The sequence below is a fragment of the Mauremys reevesii genome, unplaced genomic scaffold (genome assembly GCF_016161935.1).
Source record: "Mauremys reevesii isolate NIE-2019 unplaced genomic scaffold, ASM1616193v1 Contig34, whole genome shotgun sequence".
Lineage (NCBI taxonomy): Eukaryota > Metazoa > Chordata > Testudines > Geoemydidae > Mauremys > Mauremys reevesii.
Genome location: NW_024100845.1, coordinates 362,617 through 387,642, shown reverse-complemented (window position 1 = coordinate 387,642; position 25,026 = coordinate 362,617). Strand labels below are relative to the sequence as shown.

Below are 25,026 nucleotides of genomic sequence, written 5' to 3'. Positions count from 1 at the left end.
GGATATTTTAAAGAAAAGTCATGGACAGGTGACAGGCAATAAAGAAATATTCACGGCCTCCCGTGACCTGTCTGTGACATTCATAGGCTGCGAGTTCTATGGGCCCGTGGGGCCAATGCTCCAGCAATATTCCCGAAGGTGGGCCCAGCTCCACCAATGTTTGGCCCCCGGGCCCTGTGCTTTGGAGGTCCCCGTGCCAGGGGTCGGCAGTGTGGGTGCTTTCACCTCAGGGGCAGCTCCCCCCAGCCCCGGAGAGGCCCCAGCGCTGACTCGGCTCACAGCCCATTGGCCAGGAACCCCAGCCAATGGGAGCTGCAGGGGGCGGTGCCGGAGCTGCCTGGCCACATCTCCACAGCAGGGATGGGGTGGGAGCCACAGGCAGCAGCTCTGAGCCCTGGGCAGAGCGAGCAGCAGGGTCTGTTCCTGTCGGACTGACACAGCCACTGAGCCGGGGGGCTGTGGGGGCAGCCAGACACACGGACACAGCCGGGGGGTTGTGGGGACAAACAGACACAGAGACACAGCCAGGGGGTTGTGGGACAGACAGACACAGCCAGGGGTGCTGGGGACAGACAGATGGAGCCGTGGGCGGGGAAAGGAGCAGCAATGGGCACCCCAGGGCTGGCATAAAATACACAGGATGGGGGGAGCTTCCTGAGGGGACTATAGCAACACCCCCGCAGAGCAGACCCAGGTTGCGGCTGGCTCCGCCCATCACAGCCCCCTGCCCCACAGAGACCCACACAACCCTCTGCCCCCTCGAGAGACTCCCAATGACCCCTGTACCCCTGTCACTCCTCTCCAGAGAGCCCGCCCCTTTGTGCCAGCCCACTCCCCTCCCCCACTGCCTCCCCTCCTCCAAAGCTCCCTACAATTTCCCCCTTTGCCTTCTGCCCCCCAGCCCAGCCCATTCCATTGGCCGGGAGGCTCCCAGTCTAGTGGCTGGCAGGGCCCATGGGAGCTGCACCTGAGGCAGGGCGCCTGCTTGCAGATGCAGACCTGCCTGGCTGTGCCTCCACAGCACAGGGAGGGGGAGCCACAGCTGAGCAAGCCCTGGTCATCATCATCACAGGCCCAGTAATTCTCTGGATATTTAATTTCACTGAGGCGAGAAATTCAGTCTGCTCTTCCTTTCCAGACAGTTTGTGACTTTTCCGGTAAGAAAAAACTTACAATTTCTTTGCCAAGAAGTCCATTTATATTTTTTCACTTGAGAAGTACAGTATATTTCTGGTTGTTCATAAGCTCATTTATTTTGTTATCTCAGTTTCATAGGCAATTTCAAAAGTCACATGAATTGTACCTGTTTTTTTACATTGGTCCAAAAAAACATGGAAGATGTGCAGATTTTTATTTCTGTGGGCCAAACCACCCTGTATAGAAATGTAAGTGTTGGAGCCAGAAAAGCTCTGCAAGGGTAAGGGTCCCTCAGGAAATTGTCCTCAAGTCATTCATTCTTCTGGGCATTCCATTCTACTGTTCCCTCCTATAGTGATAGTGATCAGTGTTTCCACCCACAGGGAGAGACATAAGACTCGGTCAACACTGCAGTGACTCTGCCTCTACCCTTGTTCTCTGTCTGCTCCCTCTACCAGCCCCTTTGGTCTCCCTAGAATTGCCCCTCCCATTACTCCCTCTGGGTCTTCTCTCTCTGGAGCGTCTAATGAAGTAAAGTCTGTCATGACAGGTTCTTATCTCTGTAATGTATTTAATTTTGATGTGTTTATTGTTAGTTAATGCACTACGGGAGTCCCCTTCAGCCCTCTGTATAAGTTGATCCTGTTCTTTCCATATGGTTTGCCCATAGGGTTTTCTGCAGCCCTAGGGCAGCCAGCAATAACCCCTGTGCTTTTGCAATGGGTGAGGGAAGGGGACCATGGGTTCCCTATTTATGTGATTTGCAAGAAGTGTTATCATTATTCAAGGTACCAAATGTGTTTAAATGATATAAGTGCCTTGTAAAAGCCCAAAGCAAGCTCATTTTCATTTCTCATATCATCTCATATACAGTATACACACATTTTTCATTAATTATATGAGTTGAATTTATTATTATTATTATTTATTAGCTAGGTTACTGGTTTTTTTTCAGTGTGGCAAAATGTGTGCAATTTTATGGGTTGAATGATTGAATGATATAATACCCACCTGCCCGCATTGTCTGTCACTAAGTCCAGTAATTTTGTCAAGTGTTTGTCACACAACATGGTGGTGCCTACCCCTACCTTGTGCTTCAGTGGGTGATGGGGTCCAGGGCAGCCTGGGGCATTAGCGGGGGGCCTGGCACTGGCAGCAGCGAGTGACCTGGCCCCAGCCCACTCTGCTCTACCTCGCCAGCTCCCGGCATTGCTCAGGGGCAGGGCCTTCGGGGAAGAGGTGGAGTGGGGGCGGGGTGGGAAGAGGCTGGGCGGAGCAGGGTTGCTCACTGCTGTCAGCGCCAGGCACCCCGCTAACCCCCCAGGCCACCCTGAACCCCACGTCCCCTTGAAGCATAAGGTAGGGGTTGGCATCCTATGGGTGGGACGGATCCACTTGGGCACCACCAAAAATTATACAAGCCTGCCGCCCATGATGGGGTCGCTGGGGCATGTCCTGCTGAGGAGCCCTTCCACCGACCTAAGAGGGGCCATGTGGGGAGCTGAAAGCCCAGTTTCTCATCTCTAGCGGCAGCTCCCTCCATAGGCGCCAACTTCCCCTCTGCCCGGGGGGTGCTCAACCTTCATTCCACCCCTTCCCCAAAGTCCCCATCCCACCCTGCCTTTTCCCACTCCAGCCCTGCCCCCTTCTCCCATGTCCCCACCCTGCCTCTTCTCTGCCTCCTCCCCGAGTGAGGTGGGGGGAGAAGGAGGCCCGGAGTGGGGAGCTTGGCTGCCCGTAGGTGTGGAGTACCTGCTAATTTTTCCCTGTGGGTGCTCCAGACCCTGTTCTCTGTAAAGAGTGGGGGAAGCCAGCTGAGGCTTCTCACCCTGTCCCCCCTCCCGCGCCCTCTGATGGGAGTGTGGAAATGCCACCTGGGGCTCCTCCCCACCCCACATCATTCCCCTCCCAGGTTGACCCCAGACCATTGATAACTACTTGGAGTTCAGTCTTTCAACCAGTTGTGCACCTACCTTATAGTAATTTCCTCACTAGAGCAGTGAATTCCTCCCTGCTGGTCAGAACTGAGTCTAGCCTGACTATCCCATTCTTACTTCCCCCACGGTCAGAAAGCAGGAGTTGTCCCTCACATGTTCCCAGCACTTATTGCACGTTGGGCGCTGATGCCAACTGCCAGCTGCAGCGCTTCACTTCCCGCTACCGGTGAGTGCGAGGTGGTTGGGGAAAGGATGACCCTCCCCCCCCGCACTCACCGGCGGCGGGAGGTGGAGCAATGCGGCCCCAGCCATGTTGCTCAGGGAGGGAGGGGGTTAGAGAAAGGTTCCCCCTCCCACTGCACTCACCCGCGGTGGGAAGTGGAGTGCTGCAGCTGGGAGCTGGCTGAGGCCGGGCTGCTCAGCTTCCTGCCGGGGGGTGGGGGGGGGAACCTTCCCCCAAGCCCTCTCCCCCGAGCGACATAGCTGGGGCCAAGACAAGGGAAGCGGAGCGCCCTGCTCCAGGTCCCCACTAATCCCCTGGGCCATCCTGGACCTGTGGGGCCCCTAAAAGTGCCCCCCACGGCAGGGAGGCCTGGAGCCCCACACAGCCGGCCCTGCACAGAGCACCCAAATGGCTAGGGACAGCCCTGGGAGCAAGGACTCCGATTCTTTTGCTATTCGATTCCAGCAGGCTGGGGTGTAAAAGGAAAGTTCCTCAAAATAGCAGGACCCTTCTCCCGCTTATCTCTGTGCAGGGGTCAGCACCACCATGGTGCACGACAGACACTGGAGGTGGGCAGGAGGGGGCTCTGGGCTGGGGCTGGGGGTGGGGGGGGGGGAGGGGCTACAGGCGCTGGGCTGGCAGTGTGGGTTCTGGGGTGGGGCCAGACACAAGGGGTTCAGGGTGTGGAATGGGGCTCTGGGTAGGAGCAGGGGTTGGCTGTGGGGGGGGGGGTGGGCTCTGGCTGGGGGTGCAGGCTGTTGTGTGGGGCTGGGGATGAGGGATTTGGGGTGGAGGAGGGAGCTCCAGGCTGGGGCTGAAGGGTTCAGAGAGTGGGAAGGAGCTCAGGGCTGGGACAGGGGATTGTGGCATGTGAGAGCTCCAGCCGGGGGTTCAGGCTCTGGGGTGGGGCTGTGGATGAGGGGTTTGGGCTGTAGGAGGGTGCCGGGCTGGAACAGGAGGGTGAGGCCTGGGGGGGTGAGGGCTGTGGGGTGGGTTTGGGGATGATGGTTTGGGGTGCAGGATGGTGATCCAGGCTGGGACCAAGAGGTTTGGAGGGCGGGAGGGGGATCGGGGCTGAGGCAGACGGGTGGGGCACAGGAGATGTGTTCAGGCTCCATGCAGTGCTTACCTCAAACAGCTCCTGGAAGCAGCAGCATGCAGGGCCGGCTCCAGGCACCAGCCTACCAAGCACATGCTTGGGGCGGCACCTTGGGACGGGGCGGCGCTCGGGTTTGTTTTTGTTTTTGTTTTGTTTGGCCAGGCGGCGCTGGGGGGAGGCGGGGCTTAGGCAGCGTGCTGCCGTGTTGGGGGGGCGGGGACTTAGGCGGCAGGACGCTCGGGGGGGCGGTGATTTGGGCGACGAGACGCTCGGGGGGGCGGGGACTTGGGCGACGCGACGCTCGGGGGGCGGGGACTTGGGCAGGGCAGGGAAATGCTCAGGGTGGGGACTGGGCGGGGCGCCGCTCGGGGGGCGGTGCCTTGGGCGGCCTGATGCTCGGAGGGGGGCGGTGCTCTTTGTTTTTGCTTGGGGCGCCAAAAATGTTAGAGCCGGCCCTGGCAGCATGGCCCCCCTCTGGCCCCTACTGGAGCTGCCCTGTCCTCAGGTGCCACCCCTACAGCTCCCGTTTGCCCTGGTTCCCAGCCAATGGGCTCAGAGCCACGGAGTCAGCGCTCAGGGAGGGGGAACAGAGGCAGCGTGCAGGGCCGCCTGGCCGTGCCTCTGCCAGCAACAGCAGGGACAGGGAGCCGCTCGTGGGGAGCGGCCCCCATGGACATCATAATTTTTACCGTGTACAGACACGTTGCTGAGCCCGGCCGACGTGCACAGCTCCTGGTTTTTTGGTAAAATTAATTATTTTAGGGAAAAGTGTCAGAACGGCCACCAGCGAGAGCTGCTGGCCACACTCTGAAGCCAACAACATTTTAGTCATGAGACCCCCTGGGCTAGATGATGGTGATGGTCCCTCTCTGATCCTAAAGGCTGGGAGTGGAACAGGAGCCGGAGCCAGAGATGCTGCAGCGCGATCCCTTCAGCGCTAGGACCCAGGAGCCGCCGGGAGGCGGCTCCGGGCAGCGGGCGCTGGGCTCCGGCCCTGCCACAGGAAGTGACTCGCAGCCGCTGCGGTGACTCTGGCTCCCAGGCTCCTGGCGAGATCCCCGAGCCCCGGGGGGCGGCTGGTGCTGGGAGCCCGGAGCCCTGGCTGCAGCCGGGAGAGGGGAATCTCCAGCAGGGCCCTTCCCGTGGCTCCCCCCCCAGGAGCCTCTCCCAGGGCAGAGCCCCCAGCCCGGCCCGGCCCCTGCCCCGGGGGGCCCCGCTCGGAGGGAAGGTGAGAGAGACCCGCCCCCCCCCCCCCGGCACCCCCGGGCTGCAGGGGGAGGTTTGGCCCCAAGCTGCTCCCAGCAGAGCAGGTTGCGATTCCCGCCCGGGGTCTGGGAAAGCTGCCTCCGAGGGTGTCCAGTTGTCTCAATTTTACAGGGACAGGCCCAATTTTTGTTTTTTTTCCCTTTAGTAGGATCCTGTTACCCCCCCCCCCTTCCGATTTTTCACACCCTACTGCCGCCAGCCCGGGTGGGGGCAGGGCGGGAGGAGCTAGCCCGGCTCTGCAGAACAGGCCCACTGGGGGGAGGGAAATTCCTGCATGTCTGAATCAGGAACCTCCCTGCCCACATAGGGCTGGTAAAACTGACCAGACTCCCAGGGCTGGAGCCCGACCCCACTGGGCAGAGGCTGCTGTGAAAGACGCAGGGAAGCTGCTCGGGTTCCTGTCCCTGTCCCCGGCTCAGAGCTCTGCTTCCCGCATCAGCCTGTGGCTGGCAGGTGTGTGGGAAATACGGAGACCCTGCCCTGCTCCGTGTGCTGGGGGGACAAGGACCTCTCACCTTCTCCCAGCCCCTGAAGCCTACTGCCTGCCCTGAGCAGTAGGGGTCTGAGTTTGTTACTCTGGCCCTCTCAGAGCTTCGAGTTCTTTTCCTTTTCCTGTGACTAGCGGGTCTGAGGCTGGGGCAGCAGGTGCTGACTGAGGGACTCTTGTTGTTTCAGATGCCGGTGACCTTCGAGGATGTGGCTGTGTATTTCACCCAGGGGCAGGGGGCTCTGCTGGACCCCGCTCAGAGAGCCCTCTACAGGGACGTCATGCAGGAGAACTACGAGACGGTGACCTCGCTGGGTAAGGGATTCCCGTCCCCTCAGCTGGGGTCTGCATGTCTGCCTCTGCTCAGCTGGGGTCATATAGTGCCATGGTTCTCAGCCAGGGGCTCCTGCGGGGCTGCGAGCAGGTTTCAGGGGGGCCCCCAAGCAGGGCCAGAATTAGATTTGCTGAGGCCCAGGGCACAAAATGGAAGCCTCACTGCATGGGGCTGAAGCTGAAGCCTGAGCAACGTAGCTTTATGGTGCCCCGTGTCGTGTGAGACTCTGGGTAATTGCCCTGCTCCCTACCCCTGAATGCTGGCCCTGGCTTTTATGCGCAAAAACCAGTTCTCGTGGCAGAGGTGAGCAGTGGTGTTTTTATACCATGTTGGCGGGGGGGGGGCTCAGACAGAAAAAGTTGAGAACCCAGGTGCAGTCCACAGCTCCACTGTGAGAGAGACGTGCATCTCCACACCCCCTTTGAGGGAACAGGGGAGGCAGAAACCTAATGGACAGGCTAATTCGTCCCCGTCTCTCCAGCTGTCAAGGCGCCAGAAGCAGGGGATTGCCCTGCCTGTGTTATTTCTCCTTCACACTCCGCTCACTGGCCCTCTTGGGACTAGCTCCGTCCATGGGGAGGCTCTCAGGGCTGCAGGCTCAGGGGGGCTGGGACAGGTTGTACAGTGGGGGGGCGCTGAGAGCCATTGAACCAAACTGTAAACCCTGGATATAATGGCAACCACTTCAAGCCAGGAGGTGCGGCAGCTCCCCCAGCACGGTTGGTTCCAGCACCTCCTTGCTGCTTTGGAAATAGGCAGGAGTTTAACACCAGAGCTGTGTGTGCCAGAAAGTCCCCCCAGACGCATCTGCCCTGAGGCTTCCTAGTGAGGGCGTGACAACTCCCCACCCCTACCCTGAGATGTCTGTTGCTCTCAAAGGGTCTGAGTTACCACAGTCACTTGTAGGGCCAGGTAAAACTAAAGGAATGTTCCCTGTGAGAAATACTCTGCAAGACTCTGGACCTTGCATGATTTCACCCCCTGTGCAGGATTTCCCATTCCCAAACCTGACCTGATCGCCCGGCTGGAAGGAGGAGAAGAGCCGTGGGTCTCGGATCTCCAGGCCGATGAGGAAAGGGAGAGCCCGAGAGACACCCGCACAGGTGAGGAGTCAGGGAAACTGAGACAGAAACATCTCGAGAGGGAAGGAAAAAGCTGGGACTCCAAACATGTGCTGTGAGCGAGGACCCTCAGTTCTGCCCCATCTCACCCAGGTCAGGGCTGCAGTCACCAGGTGTCATATCATTAAGGCAAATATCAGTCACGGCTTCCCACCCATCCTGTCAACTGTCGGGAATTTCCTCCCTGACTTTCCTTCCCTGGGAGTGTTGGGGTGGGATGTGGAGGCAGAATCCAATGTCTCCATCTCCCCAACAGTCACTGTGTTGTGTTTTCCCTCTTTTCTATTCCCCTTCCTATACTTTCTCCCCAGCACAGGCAGTGACTCCTGTCTGGATTCTCTCTCTCCCTGCAGGTGATAGGACAGCGAGTGTGAAGAAGGAGGAGAATCAGCAGCAGGAAGGTCCTGAACAAGTGGAGCCGCAGGAGAGGTTTTTGAGCAGAGCTGAAGGGAATTTTTCCCGGTGCTTGGAACAAGGAAATGCCTGGGGAGATCGACACCGATCAGAGATGCAGCTGGGAAACTATCCGAGGAAGAAACTGGATGATTCTATTCAAGGTGGTGGAAGATGCAAGAATCCCAAGGAAACCACAGTCCAGCAGACAAGTCACAATGAAGAAAAACCCTACAAATGCCTTGAGTGTGGGAAGAGTTTCCGTGTCAGTACAATCCTTCTCAGACATTGGAGAACCCACACAGGAGAGAAGTCCTATCAATGCACAGACTGTGGGAGAAGCTTCAGTGAGAAGTCAAGCTTTATTGTGCACCAGAGACTGCACAAAGGAGAGAAACCCTATCAATGCCGCCTTGAGTATTGTAAAAGTTTTAGTCAGAGGTCACCACTTATGGCACATCACAGATCCCACACAGGAGAGAAGCCCTATAAATGCTTAGACTGTGGGAAAAGCTTCAGTAAAAAAATACATCTTGTTATACACCAGAGAGTGCACACAGGAGAAAGACCATATAAGTGCCTTCACTGTGGGAAAAGTTTCAGTCAGAGTTCAAACCTTATTGTACATCAGACACTGCACACGGGTGAGAGACCATATAAATGCTGTGAGTGTGGAAAAAGTTATAGCAAAAATTCATCCCTTATTCAACATGGGAGAATCCACACGGGAGAAAGACCCTATAAATGCCTCGAGTGTGGGAAAAGATTTATGGAAAGTTCATCCCTTATTCAACATGGGAGAATCCACACAGGAGAAAGACCTTATAAATGCCTTGAGTGTGGGAAAAGTTTCAGTTTGAAATCAACCCTTAATTCACATCAGAAAACCCACTCAGGTGAGAAACCCCATAAATGCCTGGACTGTGGGAAAGCTTTCACTCTGCGCTCACACCTTAATAAACACAGGAAGATCCACACGGGAGAGAGACCATATAAATGCCTTCAGTGTGGTAGAGGTTTCATTCAACACTCAAACTTTATTAGACATACATGTCTGAAGACAAGAGAGAGACACTACAAATGCCTTCAGTGTGAGAAACTTTTCAGTGCGAGATCGGACCTTATTAAACATGAGAGAACCCACACTGATGAGAAACCATATAAATGCTTGGACTGTGGGAAAACTTTTGGTCAGAGCTCATACCTTACTAAACATAGGAAAATCCACACAGGAGAGAGACCTTACAAATGCCTCGAGTGTGGGAAAAGTTTCATTTATCAATCAGTCCTTATTAAGCATCAGAGAATCCACACAGGTGACAAACCCTATAAATGTCTTGACTGTGGGAAAAGTTTTGTTGATAAAACAAATCTTACTAAACATCAGGCAATCCACACAGGAGAGCGATCACATAAATGCTTGGACTGTGGGAAAAGCTTCATTCAGAAGTCACAACTTACTATACACCAGAGAGTTCACACCGGAGATAGACCCTTTAAATGCTTTGAGTGTGGGAAAAGTTTTGGTCAGAAGTCACATCTTACTACACATCAGGGAACACACACAGCAGAGAGACCTTATAAATGCCAGGAGTGTGGGAAAAGTTTTGTTTATAACTCAAAGCTTACTACACATCAGAGAACCCACACGGGAGAGAGACCCTATGGATGCCTTGAGTGTGGGAAAAGTTTTATGGAAAGTTCATCCCTTATTAAACATGGACGAATCCACACGGGAGAAAAACCCTACAAATGCCTCGAGTGTGGGAAAAGTTTTATGGAAAGTTCATCCCTTACTCAACATGGGAGAATCCACACAGGAGAAAGACCTTACAAATGCCTCGAGTGTGGGAAAAGTTTCAATATGAAATCAACCCTTAATACACATCACAAAACTCACACAGGAGAGAAACCTCATAAAATGCCTGGAGTGTGGGAAAACTTTCATTCTGCGCTCACACCTTACTAAACATGGGAGAATCCACACAGAAGAGAGACCTTATAAATGCCTTGACTGTGGGGAAAGCTTCAATAGGAGTTCAGAGCTCACCAAACACCAGAAAATCCACAAAGGTGAGAGACCCTAGAAATAGTTTGACCGCAGGAAAAGATTCAATTTGACTTCACACATCAGTGATCCACACAACAGAGAGACCTTGAATGTGGTGGAAGCTTCATTTGGTGTTTCCGGAATATCAGGGATCCACAAATCCGCACAGGGAAGAAACATCTGAGACGTTCTTAGTGTGGAAAATGCTCCAAGTGGAGCTAACCCTACATTGGACATAAGAGACTCCTCCATATAGCAGGGAAATTCTCTGAATGCCCCAACTAGGGCTGGCCATGATGACAAACCTATTTCCTCGTTCCCACACACATCAGGGGTGTTTGGCTCCCAAGGATCCAGCAGCAGCTGGTCAGTGACCCTCTGGCTCTGCCTGGTCTAAGCAAACCCCAGGCAGAGGAGGAGAAGCCCCGTTTAGCCCCTCCTCCCTGCTACAGCCCTGGCAGCTGAGCAGAGAGGCCAAAAGTGGGGGATGGAAGAGAGAAACTCCTCTGCAGGCTCCCTGTTTGGCTGAAGTTCCCCCCTTTCCCTTCCCCTCCCAACCGGGATCTCCCTGCCATGGAGAGGAGGAGAAGGACACTTGGGCCAGGCCCCATCTTCACTCTAAGCACTGGTCCCCACCCCCCATCTTCTACCACTCCCTGGGCTGGGCTCCCCCACTGACCTGGAGCTGTTCTCTGCAGGGGGAGTGTCCCTGGGGCTGGTAACTCCTCCTCTCTCCGAATCCCCCCAGGGTGCTGGGCTCTGGGGGATCAAATATTGAGGGACCGGGAGGATGGGTTCTGGGGAGGGAACTGGGATCGAATGGTTGGGGCTGGTGGAGCTGGGAAGCCAGAGGAGCTGGGTGCTGGGGTATTGGGGATGATGGGATAAGAGGCGAGGGAGAGCACAGGGGCAGGGAAGTGCTGCCTCTCATCACTCACCCGTTCTGCCCCCTCTGCATTCAGACAGCACCACTGAGAGGGGCTGATTCCCACAGAGGCATTTGGGGAAGGCCGAGAGATCCCACCAGTGCTTCCGAGCATCTGTCTATGGTAGGAAATGTGGTCGGGATTAGCCAGCGCATCTCTGTGACCCTCCACCGGATTTCCTAGTGTAACCTCACCCTGAGCATCTTATGTGTAAGGCTAAGGTTTTGTCATGGATATTTTTAAGAAAAGTCATGTACAGGTGACAGGCAATAAAGAAATATTCACGGCAGCCCGTGACCTGTCTGTGATATTTACTAATAATATCCGTGACAAAATGGGGTGGGAAAAAGCTGCAACACCCATTGCTGAGACTCTGGGGTCCCGTGGCAGCTGGGCAGATGTGGGGGCCCTGGCTGGAAGCTGCATGGGCCCCCTGCCACCCGTGGCTCGGAGCTCTGGGACCCCAGCCCCCACGACGACTCAGATCTGGAGGCCACCCCTGAGAGCCGGGTGCTGCGGTGTACCCCATGGCCTGCAGCAGCTCAGAGCTCCGGGGGGCAGCTGTCGGATACTGTGGGCAGCAGGGGACCCCAGCTGCTCAGAGCCTCCACGGGCTTAAGTCACAGAGGTCTCTGGAAGTCACAGATTCCGTGACTTCCATTACCTCCGTAAAAACACTGAAGCCTTACTTCTGTGTTCTGACTCCCTCCCATTAGCTGAGTGATCGTTAATCCCTGAGTTCCCCCTGTGGGCCTGGATGGTTCGTTCTCAGATAGACTCACATTACTCAAGGCCCTGCTGAACAGCATTTAGTGTTTGTACATTTTCTGCCTTATGCACCAGAATTAATTAGATGCTAGAAACGTGGGAGAAGAGACAGTAAAATGTGGTGTTACCTTCTGTGCTATTGCAGGGCGATGTGGTGAATCTGAGGGTTTCCTTCCTTCCCCCATCACTGTCACCCTCCACTCTGCAGCCTCCGTGCAACTGATGGAGAGTTTTATCCTGTTACTGTTCTACCCCTTCACCTCCCAAGGCGTCACTTCCCACCGTGTCCCTGGCTTTCCATGCTTAGGAATCACAGTTCTGATGTCTGTGATCCTAAGGGAGACTCCAGAGTGAGACTCCAGAGGGCTGGAGAAGGAAGTGTTACAGATCTGGGAGGGGGCGGGGAAATCCCGGTGACTCTAAAGCGTAGTTTGACACTTAAGATCTTTCAGAGTAGTAGCCGTGTTAGTCCACAAAAAGAACAGGAGTACTTCTGGCACCTGAGAAACTAACAAATTTATTGTAGCATAAGCTTTCGTGGGCTACAGCCCACTTCATCGGATGCATGTAGTGGAAAATAGAGAAGGAAGATATATACACAGGGAACATGAAACAATGGGTGTTACCACACACATTATAAGGAGAGTGATCAGTTAAGGTGAGCTGTTGTCAGGAGGAGAGAAAAAGAACTGTTTGTAGTGGTAATGAAAATGGCCCATTTCCAGCACTTGACAAGGAGATATAAGGAACTGGGGTGGGGGCGCAGGGGTGGAGATCAGCATGGGGATCTTGTAGCCCTGTTTGCATCTACTGGTGAAATTGCTTCCCGGCTTTTTCTAGGCTAGTCCAGATCATTTGTAGATGGGAAGACTTGTGTTTCTTTCTCTTTCTTTTAGTAAAATGATGCGAAAACTTTTGCAACTAATACAACCAAATAATGAGGCGAGAAGTGAACCCGGTTTAACCGCTACAGAAGAAAACGGGTACATTTATTTTCCTGATTTTGAGTCTTAAAGGATTCGCTGAGATTTCATTTTATGAATATGAAGGTGTTTTATAGCGCACTCTGAATTGTGGCTTTTTCTCTCTTTGTGAAGGCCATTTAGTCACATACGCTGATATTTAATTCAACAGGATGTAGCTCAGATTTACTGAGGATTTCATGAAGGGTTAAAATCCATGTGCCTTTTATATAACAACCTGGTATATGGATTGTGCCAGCTCTTTCTCAGACCCAAAGTCCAGAGTTCGGTCAAGAGACCAGAGGCCTAGTGAATAGTGATTAGCTAAGAGAAAGCTGGGGTAAACAAATAATCTTGTTTGGCTAAAATAGGCCTGGTCAGCAAATTGCCAGGTGTTGGAGCTAAGAACTAAATAATTGTGTCTTATTCAGAGCTGCAAATTGAACAAAGGATCTCTGTTCCTATTGTGTCAGTCTCTTCTGTAGGGAACGTTCTTTCCACGGATCCAACCTTGAGTTTATGAAAAGTTGGCACATGTCAGTATAAGATATGGCATCGTTCCACCTCCCTTCCCAGGGACCAGTGCCTGCCTTAAGACATAAAGGGGACAATCTTTACTGTCATATACTTTCACTGTTTCTTTGCTTTAACCCCTAGGAATGTAGCTGGTGGACAATCAATGGAGTTGCTCCATTCCTATGGACCCCAAATCAGAATTCAACATAGATATTTTATACTAATAACATTTTATCAAAGTATTAATTAAATGTTAACTTGCTAACTTGAGACCATGGGCGGAGACATTATGTAACCTTTTAACCATTGGCTAATGTGCTATCTTGTCTTGCTGCAAAACCTATCCGGGGTGTGGAACTGCCTAACCCGTCACTTTCCCCCGCCCGTGAAAAATCTATATATTCTATTGTAATCAATCGATTGACAGTGTCTCTGAGCCTAATAAGCCAGGTGACACTCCGCCAGTGCTGTGTGTAATAAACTCCTGTGCTTGGCCTCTACACGGTGTGGATTTATGTCCTTCACTTCACGCGACAAAGGATAATTTCCCAGAATAGTCCTTTTTTAGATTTTGTTATTTTAATCTTTAACATCTTTGTCATGAGATTTTTTTTCTGTGGTTTGAACAATGACAATGATCAGTATCTCCCAGCACCACCACTGATGGTGTGAGCTAGAGTCACAGTGCAAGAGACAGGGGAATGAAGTTACTGCCTGGTCCCTTCAGTAATGCGAGGTACCATTTGAACGGGGGGTGGGGAACAGAACTGGGAAACTGCTGGGTTTGCTCCTCAGAGCCAGATGGCTGAGGCTGAGAACTGTGAATTCGCTGCATCAGAGCCACAGAGTGACTAGGCTTGGCCTGTCAGTGTCATTTGAAGCTGCCCCTGAAATCTAAAGGACCATGAATGATGCCCCAAAAAATAATGGGAAGGGGCAGTATTTCCCTATTGCTGAAATGCCGCGGTTGGGTACAGGCTAGAAGGGAGCCGGGGATGTCAACAGACCCGGGCAGCCTTGAAGCCAGACCGACCCGCATCACTGAGGCCAGAGGGAGATGAGGAACCTGACTGCCCAGCTGATCACCCCTCTCCCCATCTACTGCAGTGTCCTGTGTTTTGATGACTGAGATTCTCTTTGCCCCACTCACCCCACACTGATCCCTCTTGTGACTAACCCCCTGTGCCCCATGTTCCCCACTTGTGTATGGTTCTGATATGTCGTGTACTAAGAGTGCCTGGTGGGGGATCATTGGACAATTCATGATCTGCTCAATATTATGCCAATGAAATGCATATAACACCACTGCATGTAGAATGATGAGATTTTATTGTATGTTTGCTACTAGGGTGACCATATTCCAGGTGCCCAAAAGGAGGACAGTGATGGGGGGTGGGAACCTGGTGCGGGGACAGTTGTGGATGCTGGAGGGAGTGCGGGGGGGGGTACTCACGAGGTGAGGGCAGTGACACAAGCCCAGAACGCAGTGACAGCCGTCTGTCAGCACCTACCTGCGGGACCTTCTGCCCAGGGCTGGGGCCTCGGTGGGTGGGATCCGGCAGCAATCAATCAGCTGCAGCTGTAGGGGAATAGACCAATCAGCTGTGGATGCTAGGGAATAGATTTATTGGGAAGCTGATCAATCAGGGCTATTTCTGAGCTGCAGCCCCTCTGCTCTGGTCATGTTGGTGTTATAGGAAGACCCTGCTCAGACAGAGAAGCAGGTTCAAAAAAGAGGCTCTGTCCAGGAAGACCCGGACGTATGGTAACCCTGTTTGTTACTGAGAGATGTCGTCGTTCTGGGAACGCCCACAGACTAGCTCCTCAGAGACCACAAAGGACCGACCGTTGGTGTTAGAAAACTATTATCTGACCATCCACCAGGAGGAAGAAGGGGGTAAACAAAGACATTTACAATTCATGTGAAGGACAGTTTGGAGCTCACATATGCCATGGAGTTGCCTGATGACATCCCCCAGCAAAGACTTTTCTGGTATAAAGGGGGCGGAGGGCGGGAGGGAAGGCCTCTGGCCACCTCCCCTCTCCCATCTCAACTCCCACCAACAAGATAACTTGAAAGACAATAGGGGCATCATTGAAATGGGGAGAGTGGTCCTCGCTGGAAGGCTTCCCAGTGAGCATGGACTGCTGGAAGCTCTGGGGTGAGAGAAATCTCTTTGCTTGTAATGGGGCATCTACACTTCAAACCTAAGGCAACCTACCGGTATATTCGGTTGACTTACAGCCACCACAGTAATTACTGCAATAGCTGATGTCTGTGCTACCCTCCTGGGGTTGCTGGGGCGTGTCCTGCCGAGGAGCCCTTCCACCGACCTAAGAGGGGCCGTGTGGGGAGCTGAGAGCCCAGTTTCTCATCTCCAGCGGCAGCTCCCTCCATAGGTGCCAACTTCCCCTCTGCCCGGGGGGTGCTCAACCCTCATTCCACCCCCTCCCCAAAGTCCCCATCCCACCCTGCCTTTTCCCACTCCAGCCCTGCCCCCTTCCCCAAAGTCCCCACCCCTGCCCCGCCTCTTCTCTGCCTCCTCCCCGAGTGAGGTGGGGAGAGAAGGAGGCCAGGAGTGGGGAGCTTGGCTGCCCGTAGGTGTGGAGCACCTGCTAATTTTTCCCTGTGGGTGCTCCAGACCCTGTTCTCTGTAAAGAGTGGGGGAAGTCAGCTGAGGCTTCTCAACCTTCCCCCTCCTCCCCCCGCCCTCTGATGAGAGTGTGGAAATGCCACCTGGGGCTCCTCCCCACGCCCCATCATTCCCCTCCCAGGTTGACACCAGACCATTGATAACTACTTGGAGTACAGTCCTTCACCCAGTTGTGCACCCACCTTACAGTAATTTCATCTAGAGCAGTGAATTCCTCCCTGCTGGTCAGAACTGAGTCTAACCCGACTATCCCATTGTTACTTCTCCCACCATCAAAGCAGAAGTTGTCCCTGACATGTTCCCAGCACTTATTGCACGTTGGGTGCTGATGCCAACTTCCAGCTGCAGCGGGTGGGCAGTGGAGTGCTGCAGCTGGGAGCTGGCTGAGGCCGGGCTGCTCAGCTTCCGGCCGGGGGTTGGGGGGGAACATTCCCCCAAACCCCGTCCCCCGAGCGACATAGCTGGGGCCAAGACAAGGGAAGCGGAGCGCCCTGCTCCAGGTCCCCACTAATCCCCTCGGCCATGCTGGACCTCTGGGGCCCCTAAAAGTGCCCCCCACAGTTCCTGCCTCCCAGACCCTTGGGGGGAGGCCTGGAGCCCCACACAGCCCCCCGCCCTGCAGGGGGGCTGCACAGAGCACCCAATGGCTAGGGACAGCCCTGGGAGCAAGGACTCCGATTCTTCTGCTATTCGATTCCAGCGGGCTGGGGTGTAAAAGGAAAGTTCCTCAAAATAGCAGGACCCTTCTCCCGCTTATCTCTGTGCAGGGGTCAGCATCACCATGGTGCACGACAGACACTGGTGGTGGGCAAGAGGGGGCTCTGGGCTGAGGCAGGGGGTTGGGGTGGGGGAGGGGCTACAGGCGCTGGGCTGGCAGTGTGGGTTCTGGGGTGGGGCCAGGCACGAGGGGTTCAGGGTGTGGGATGGGGCTCTGGGTTGGAGCAGGGGGTTTGGATGTGTGTGGGGGGGTGAGGGCTCTGGCTGGGGGTGCAGGCTGTTGTGTGGGGCTGAGGATGAGGGATTTGGGGTGGAGGAGGGAGCTCCAGGCTGGGGCTGAAGGGTTCAGTGTGTGGGAAAGAGCTCAGGGGTGGGACAGGGGATTGTAGCATGTGAGGGCTCCAGCCGGGGGTTCAGGCTCTGGGGTGGGGCTGTGGATGAGGGGTTTGGGCTGTAGGAGGGTGCTGGGACTGAGGGTTTCAGAGGCGGATCAGGGCTGGAGCAGGAGGGTGAGGCATGGTGGGGTGAGGGCTCTGGGGTGGGGTTGGGGATGATGGTTTGGGGTGCAGGATGGTGCTCCAGGCTGGGACCACGAGGTTAGGAGGGCGGGAGGGGGATCGGGGCTGAGGCAGAAGGGTGGGGCACAGGAGATGTGTTCAGGCTCCATGCAGCGCTCACCTCAAACAGCTCCTAGAAGCAGCACCATGCAGGGCCGGCTCCAGGCACCAGCCTACCAAGCACGTGCTTGGGGCGGCACCTTGGGACGGGGCGGCGCTCGGGGTTTGTTTTTGTTTTGTTTGGCAGGCGGCGCTGGGGGGAGGCAGGGCTTAGGCGGCGTGGTGCCATGTTGGGGGGGCGGGGACTTGGGCGACGCGACGCTGGGGGGGGTGGGGACTTGGGCGACGTGACACTCAGGGGGCGGGGACTTGGGCGGCCTGATGCTCGGAGGGGGGCGGTGCTCTTTGTTTTTGCTTGGGGCGCCAAAAATGTTAGAGCCGGCCCTGGCAGCATGGCCCCCCCTCTGGCCCCTACTGGAGCTGCCCTGTCCTCAGGTGCCACCCCCACAGCTCCCATTTGCCGCGGTTCCCAGCCAATGGGCTGAGAGTCACAGAGTCAGCGCTCAGGGAGGGGGCAGCGTGCAGAGCCGCCTGGCCGTGCCTCTGCCAGCAACAGCAGGGACAGGGAGCCGCTCGTGGGGAGCGGCCCCCATGGACATCATAATTTTTACCGTGTAGAGACACGTTGCTGAGCCCGGCGGAGGTGCACAGCTCCTGGGTTTTGGTAAAATTAATTATTTTAGGGAAAAGTGGCAGAACGGCCACCAGCGAGAGCTGCTGCCCACACTCTGAAGCCACCAACATTTTAGTCATGAGACCCCCTGGGCTAGATGATGGTGATGGTCCCTCTCCGATCCTAAAGTCTGGGAGTGGAACAGGAGCCGGACCCAGAGATGCTGCAGCGCGATCCCTTCAGCGCTAGGACCCAGGAGCCGCCGGGAGGCGGCTCCGGGCAGCGAGCGCTGGGCTCCGGCCCGGCAGCAGGAAGTGACTCGCAGCCGCTGCGGTGACTCTGGCTCCCAGGCTCCTGGCGAGATCCCCGAGCCCCGGGGGGCGGCTGGTGCTGGGAGCCCGGAGCCCTGGCTGCAGCCGGGAGAGGGGAATCTCCAGCAGGGCCCTTCCCGCTGCTCCCCCCCAGGAGCCTCTCCCAGGGCAGAGCCCCCAGCCCGGCCCGGCCCCTGCCCCGGGGGCCCCGCTCGGAGGGAAGGTGAGAGAGACCCGCCCCCCCCGGCACCCCCGGGCTGCAGGGGGAGGTTTGGCCCCAGACTGCTCCCCGCGGAGCTGGCTGCGATTCCCGCCTGGGGCCCGGGAAAGCTGCCGCCGAGGGTGACCAGTTGTCCCGATTTTACAGGGACAGGCCCAATTTTTGTTTTTTTTTTCTTTACTAGGCTCCTATTGCCCCCCACCCCCATCCTGATTTTTCACACTTGCTCTCTGGGCACCCTACTGCAGCCAGCCCCGGTGGGGGTGGGGCGGAGCCAGCCTGGCCCTGCAGAACAGGCCCACTGAGGGGAGGGAAATTCCTGCATTTCTGAACCAGGAACATCCCCGCCCCCACAGGGCTGGGAAAACTGAGCAGACTCCCAGGGCTGGAGCCTGACCCCACTGGGCAGAGGCTGCTGTGAAATACGCAGGGAAGCTGTTGGGATTCCTGTCCCTGTCCCCGGCTCAGAGCTCTGCTTCCCGCATCAGCCTGTGGCTGGCAGGTGTGTGGGAAATGAGGAGACCCTGCCCTGCTCCGTGTGCTGGGGGGACAAGGAGCTCTCACCTTCTCCCACCCCCTGAAGCCTCCTGAGTGCTCTGAGCAGTAGGGGTCTGAGTTTGTTACTCTGGCCCTCCCAGAGCTTCGAGTTCTTTTCCTTTTCCTGTAAATAGTGGGATTGTGGCTGGGGCAGCAGGTGCTGAGTGGGGGACTCTTGTTGTTTCAGATGCCGGTGACCTTCGAGGAGGTGGCTGTGTATTTCACCCAGGGGCAGGGGGCTCTGCTGGACCCCGCTCAGAGAGCCCTCTACAGGGACGTCATGCAGGAGAACTACGAGACGGTGACCTCGCTGGGTAAGGGAGTCCCATCCCCTCAGCTATTTTAAGCCATGGGGTCTGCATGTCTGACTCTGCTCAGTTGGGGTCACATAGTGCTGTGGTTCTCAACCAGGGGCCCCTGTGGGGCTGCGAGCAGGTTTCAGGGGGGCCCCCAAGCAGGGCCAGAATTAGATTTGCTGAGGCCCAGGGCACAAAATGGAAGCCCCACTGCATGGGGCTGGAGCTGAAGCCTGAGCAACGTAGCTTTACGGGCCCCCTTGTCGTGTGAGACCCTGGGTAATTGCCCTGCTCCCTACCCCCTAATGCTGGGCCTGGCTTTTATGCGGAAAAACCAGTTGGTGTGGCAGAGGTGGGCAGTGGCATTTTTATACCATGTTTGTGGGGGGCGGCTCAGACAGAAAAAGTTGAGAACCCCGGTGAAGTCCACAGCTGCACTGTGAGAGAGACGTGCATCTCCACACCCCCTTCAGGGCAACAGGGGAGGCAGAAACCTAATGGACAGGCTAATTCGTCCCCGTCTCTCCAGCTGTCAATGGGCCAGAAGCAGGGGATTGCCCTGCCTGTGTTATTTCTCCTTCACACTCCGCTCACTGGCCCTCTTGGGACTAGCTCCGTCCATGGGGAGGCTCTCAGGGCTGCAGGCTCAGGGGGGCTGGGACAGGTTGTACAGTGGGGGGCGCTGAGAGCCATTGAACCAAACTGTAAACCCTGGATCTAATGGGAACCACTTCAAGCCAGGAGGTGCGGCAGCTCCCCCAGCACGGCTAGTTCTAGCACCTCCGTGCTGCTTTGGAAATAGGCAGGAGTTTAACACCTGAGCTGTGAGTGCCAGAAAGTCCCCCAGACGCATCTGTCCTGAGGCTTCCCAGTGAGGGCGTGACAACACCCCCCCCCTACCCTGAGATGTCTGCTGCTCCCAAAGGGTCTGAGTTACCACAGTCACTTGTAGGGCCAGGTAAAACTCAAGCAATGTTCCCTGTGACAAATACTCTGCAAGACTCCGGACCTTGCATGATTTCACCCCCTGTGCAGGATTCCCCATTCCCAAACCTGACCTGATCGCCCGGCTGGAACGAGGAGAAGAGCCGTGGGTCTCGGATCTCCAGGCCGATGAGGAAAGGGAAAGCCCGACAGACACCCACACAGGTGAGGAGTCAGGGAAACTGAGACAGAAACATCTCGAGAGTGAAGGAACAAGCTGGGACTCCAAACATGTGCTGTGAGCGAGGACCCTCAGTTCTGCCCCATCTCACCCAGGTCAGGGCTGCAGTCAGCAGGTGTCATATCATTAAGGCAAATATCAGTCACGGCTTCCCACCCATCCTTTTAGCTGTCAGGAATTTCCTCCCTGACTTTCCTTCCCTGGGAGTGTTGGGGTGGGATGTGGAGGCAGAATCCAATGTCTCCATCTCCCCAACAGTCACTGTGTTGTGTTTTCCCTCTTTGCTATTCCCCTTCTTGTCCTTTCTCCCCAGCACAGGCAGTGACTCCTGTCTGGATTCTCTCTCTCCCAGCAGGTGATAGGACAGTGAGTGAGAAGAAGGAGGAGAATCAGCAGAAGGAAGGTCCTGAGCAAGTGGAACCGCAGGAGAGGTTTTTGAGCAGAGCTGAAGGGAATTTTTCCCAGTGCTTGGAACAAGGAAATGCCTGGGGAGATCGACACCGATCAGAGATGCAGCTGGGAAACTATCCTGGGAAGAAACTGGATGAATCTATTCAAGGTGGTGGAAGATGCAAGAATCCCAAGGAAACCACAATCCAGCAGACAAGTCACAATGAAGAAAAACCCTACAAATGCCTTGAGTGTGGGAAGAGTTTCCTTGTCAGTACATTCCTTCTCAGACATTGGAGAACCCACACAGGAGAGAAGTCCTATCAATGCATAAACTGTGGGAGAAGCTTCAGTGAGAAGTCAAGCTTTATTGTGCACCAGAGACTGCACAAAGGAGAGAAATCCTATCAATGCCGCCTTGAGTATTGTAAAAGTTTTAGTCAGAGGTCACCACTTATGGCACATCACAGATCCCACACAGGAGAGAAGTCCTATAAATGCTTAGACTGTGGGAAAAGCTTCAGTAAAAAAACACATCTTGTTATACACCAGAGAGTGCACACAGGAGAGAGACCATATAAGTGCCTTCACTGTGGGAAAAGTTTCAGTCAGAGTTCAAACCTTACTGTACATCAGAAACTGCACACAGGCGAGAGACCATATAGATGCTGTGAGTGTGGAAAAAGTTATAGCAAAAGTTCATACCTTATTAAACATGAGAGAATCCACACGGGAGAAAGACCCTATAAATGCCTCGAGTGTGGGAAAAGTTTTATGGAAAGTTCATCCCTTATTAAACATGAGAGAATCCATACAGGAGAAAGACCCTATAAATGCCTGGACTGTGGGAAAACTTTCAGTCAAAGCTCACACCTTACTCAACATGGGAGAATCCACATGGGAGAAAGACCCTATAAATGCCTCGAGTGTGGGAAAAGTTTCATGGAAAGTTCATCCCTTCTTAAACATGGGAGAATCCACACAGGAGAAAGACCCTATAAATGCCTGGACTGTGGGAAAACTTTCAGTCAAAGCTCACACCTTACTCAACATGGGAGAATCCACACAGGAGAAAGACACTATAAATGCCTTGAGTATGGGAAAAGTTTTGTTGTCAGAACAAAACTTACTAGACATCAGGCAATCCACACAGGAGAGAGACCCTTTAAGTGCCTTGAGTGTGGGAAAAGTTTTATTCAGAAGTCACATCTTACTATACACCAGAGAGTTCACACAGGAGAGAGACCCTTTAAATGCCTTAAGTGTGGGAAAAGTTTTATGGAAAGTTCATCCCTTACTAAACATGGGAGAATCCACACAGGAGAAAGACCCTATAAATGTCTTGAGTGTGGGAAAAGTTTCAGTCAGCGCTCAAACCTTAATAAACATGGGAGAATCCACACGGGAGAGAGACCTTATAAATGCCTGGAGTGTGGGGAAAGCTTCAACAGGAGCTCAAAGCTCACCAAACACCAGAAAATCCACAAAGGTGAGAAACCTTAAGAATAGTTTGACCGCAGGAAAAGATTCAATTTGACTTCACACATCAGTGATCAACACAACAGAGAGAACTTGAATGTGGGGGAAGCTTCATTTGGTGTTTCCGGAATATCAGGGATCCACAAATCCGCACAGGGAAGAAACATCTGAGACGTTCTTAGTGTGGAAAATGCTCCAAGTGGCGCTAACCCTGCATTGGACATAAGAGATTCCTCCATACAGCAGGGAAATTATCTGAGTGCTCTGACTAGGGCTGACCATGATGACAAACCTATTTCCTCATTCCCTCTCACATCAGGGGTGTTTGGCTCCCAAGGATCCAGCAGCAGCTGGTCAGTCACCCTCTGGCTCTGCCTGGTCTAAGCAAACTCCAGGCAGAGGAGGAGAAGCCCCGTTCAGCCCCTCCTCCCTGCTGCAGCCCTGGCAGCTGAGCAGATAGGCCAAAAGTGGGGGAAGGAAGAGAGAGAAACTCCTCTGGATGCTCCCTGTTTGGCTGAAGTTCCCCCCTCTTCCTTCCCCTCCCAACCGGGATCTCCCTGCCATGGAGAGGAGGAGAAGGATACTTGGGCCAGGCCCCATCTTCACTCTAAGCACTGGTCCCTGTCTGTTACAGCTGTCCCCCAACCTTCTGTTTTTGCTGAGTGGCCGCCCCCCCGGCCATGGAACTAACAAAAGTCACGGCCTGGCCCTGCTGTTCATGGAAATGACTTGTGCAGACTAACTGGAGCCATTGCTCTGCTCAGGGAGGGGGGCTTTTGGCTCCTTTGTTCAGACCTGGTCTCCGTGTAGAGGTGCTCTGCCCAGGAATGCAAGACCTAAAGTGGCCACATAGCTGAGTGTATGAGTCATGCCTGTGGCCTAGAACATGCCCAGACACGCGTATGCCTACCTGGAGTTTTTCCCTGCCTCCTCTCCTCCCTGTAACAAGGGGTTGTTACTGGCGGGAAAGTGCCTAAGTTTGCCTTTATAACCAGACATTTTCTGATCAGACTTCGGAGAAGGTTCTTGCTTTGCCACCTGGTCTGATCAGCTAGGGGTCTTTGGGGGGCCCTCTCCCCGCTCTCATTTGTTTTTGAGCGTACCCCCGTTTTAAACTCCCCTCCCACAAACAACGAATTTTGCCTGGAGATCTCCTGATTACTGTAAGCGAATCGAGTCCTCTCTGCGTCCTCTGATGCTGAAACTGCTGATCCTGCTGCTGCTGCTTTGGGGATTGGTAAGAACTCCCTCTTGCAAACTCCCCCTGTCTTGGCTGCTGGCTCTGTTTCCCCAGCAGACAGATCTAAGCTAACTCCCTGGTCTGTGCTGCTAAAAATAAGCCTGTGCCTCTGCTAAGCTGTAACTCCCTGAACTCTATCCTGGGCTAACACCACTCTGCCCTCTGGAACTACCCCTAGTCTAAGGTGCACCCATTACGTTAGGTTTAGCCTTTAGTCTAGATAAGTTGTAATTTCATTTTGCATAGCTGTGGTTAAGTTAGGTTTAGCATTGTACTCTGTAAGTTAGGCTTAGAGAATTGTTGCATTGTGTTTTGTTACTTGCTAATTTGTGTAGTCTTGGTTAAGTTAGGTCATAGATAAGATTTTGCTGTGTTCTGTATAATTGTGTTTGTCTGTCTTCCCACTGTCAGCCCCCCTCAATTGTATTGCTGAAGTCTAGCATCCAACCCCATTGGTTACCCTTTCTTCTCTCTAATACACCTCACATTCTACATTTACACCACTGAGACACATTTTTACCTAGAATTGTTTGCTATTTAACATATTTTATCCATAGCTGTTAGTTGGTTACATGCTGCTGTAACACGTCCCTTGCATAGAAAATTGTTAGCTACCTGTTACATCATATATTTCTGTGTTAATTGGTTACCCACTGTATTGTATCCTACTGTATTGTACCCCACTATTGAAACCCCCTATACTGTTCACCAAAAGAAAACCCCTCCCCAATAATCTACCTTAACAAAACCCATACCCCTCACTATTGAATTTTCTCTGTTTTTTGCATTTTCTCAATAAAGTTTATTTTGCACCCCACCAGTGCAGTAATTGTCCCACAAGATCCCCTACTTGCTGGCAGGGTCAGTCCCCACTCCCCATCTTCTACCACTCCCTGGGCTGGGCTCCCCCACTGACCTGGAGCTGTTCTCTGCAGGGGGAGTGTCCCTGGTAACTCCTCCCCTCTCCGAATCCCCCAGGGTGCTGGGCTCTGGGGGATCAAATATTGAGGGACCAGGAGGATGGGTTCTGGGGAGGGAACTGGGGATAGAATGGTGGGGGCGGGTGGAGCTGGGAAGCAGGAGGAGCTGGGTGCTGGGGTATTGGGGATGATGGGATAAGAGGCGAGGGAGAGCACAGGGGCAGAGAAGTGCTGCCTCTCATCACTCACCCCTTCTGCCCCCTCTGCATTCAGACAGTACCACTGAGAGGGGCTGATTCCCACAGAGCCATTTGGGGAAGGCCAAGAGAGCCCACCTGTGCTTCCAAGCATCTGTCTACGGTAGGAAATGTGGTCGGGATTAGCCAGCGCATCTCTGTGACCCTCCACCGGATTTCCTAGTGTAACCTCATCCTGAGCATCTTATGTGTAAGGCTAAGGTTTTGTCATGGATATTTTTAAGAAAAGTCATGGACAGGTGACAGCCAATAAAGAAATATTCACGGCCTCCCGTGACCTGTCTGTGACATTTACTGATAATATCCGTGACAAAATGGGGTGGGAAAAAGCTGCAACACCCATTGCTGGGGCTCTGGGGTCCCGTGGCAGCTGGGCAGATGTGGGGGCCCT

General features: G+C 54.3%; 1 pseudogene; it reads left to right on the top strand.

Annotated features, from left to right (window-relative positions):
• Positions 1-6,409: 6,409 nt before the first annotated feature.
• Positions 6,410-25,026, top strand: part of LOC120393843 — a 33,820-nt pseudogene continuing 15,203 nt past the window's right edge.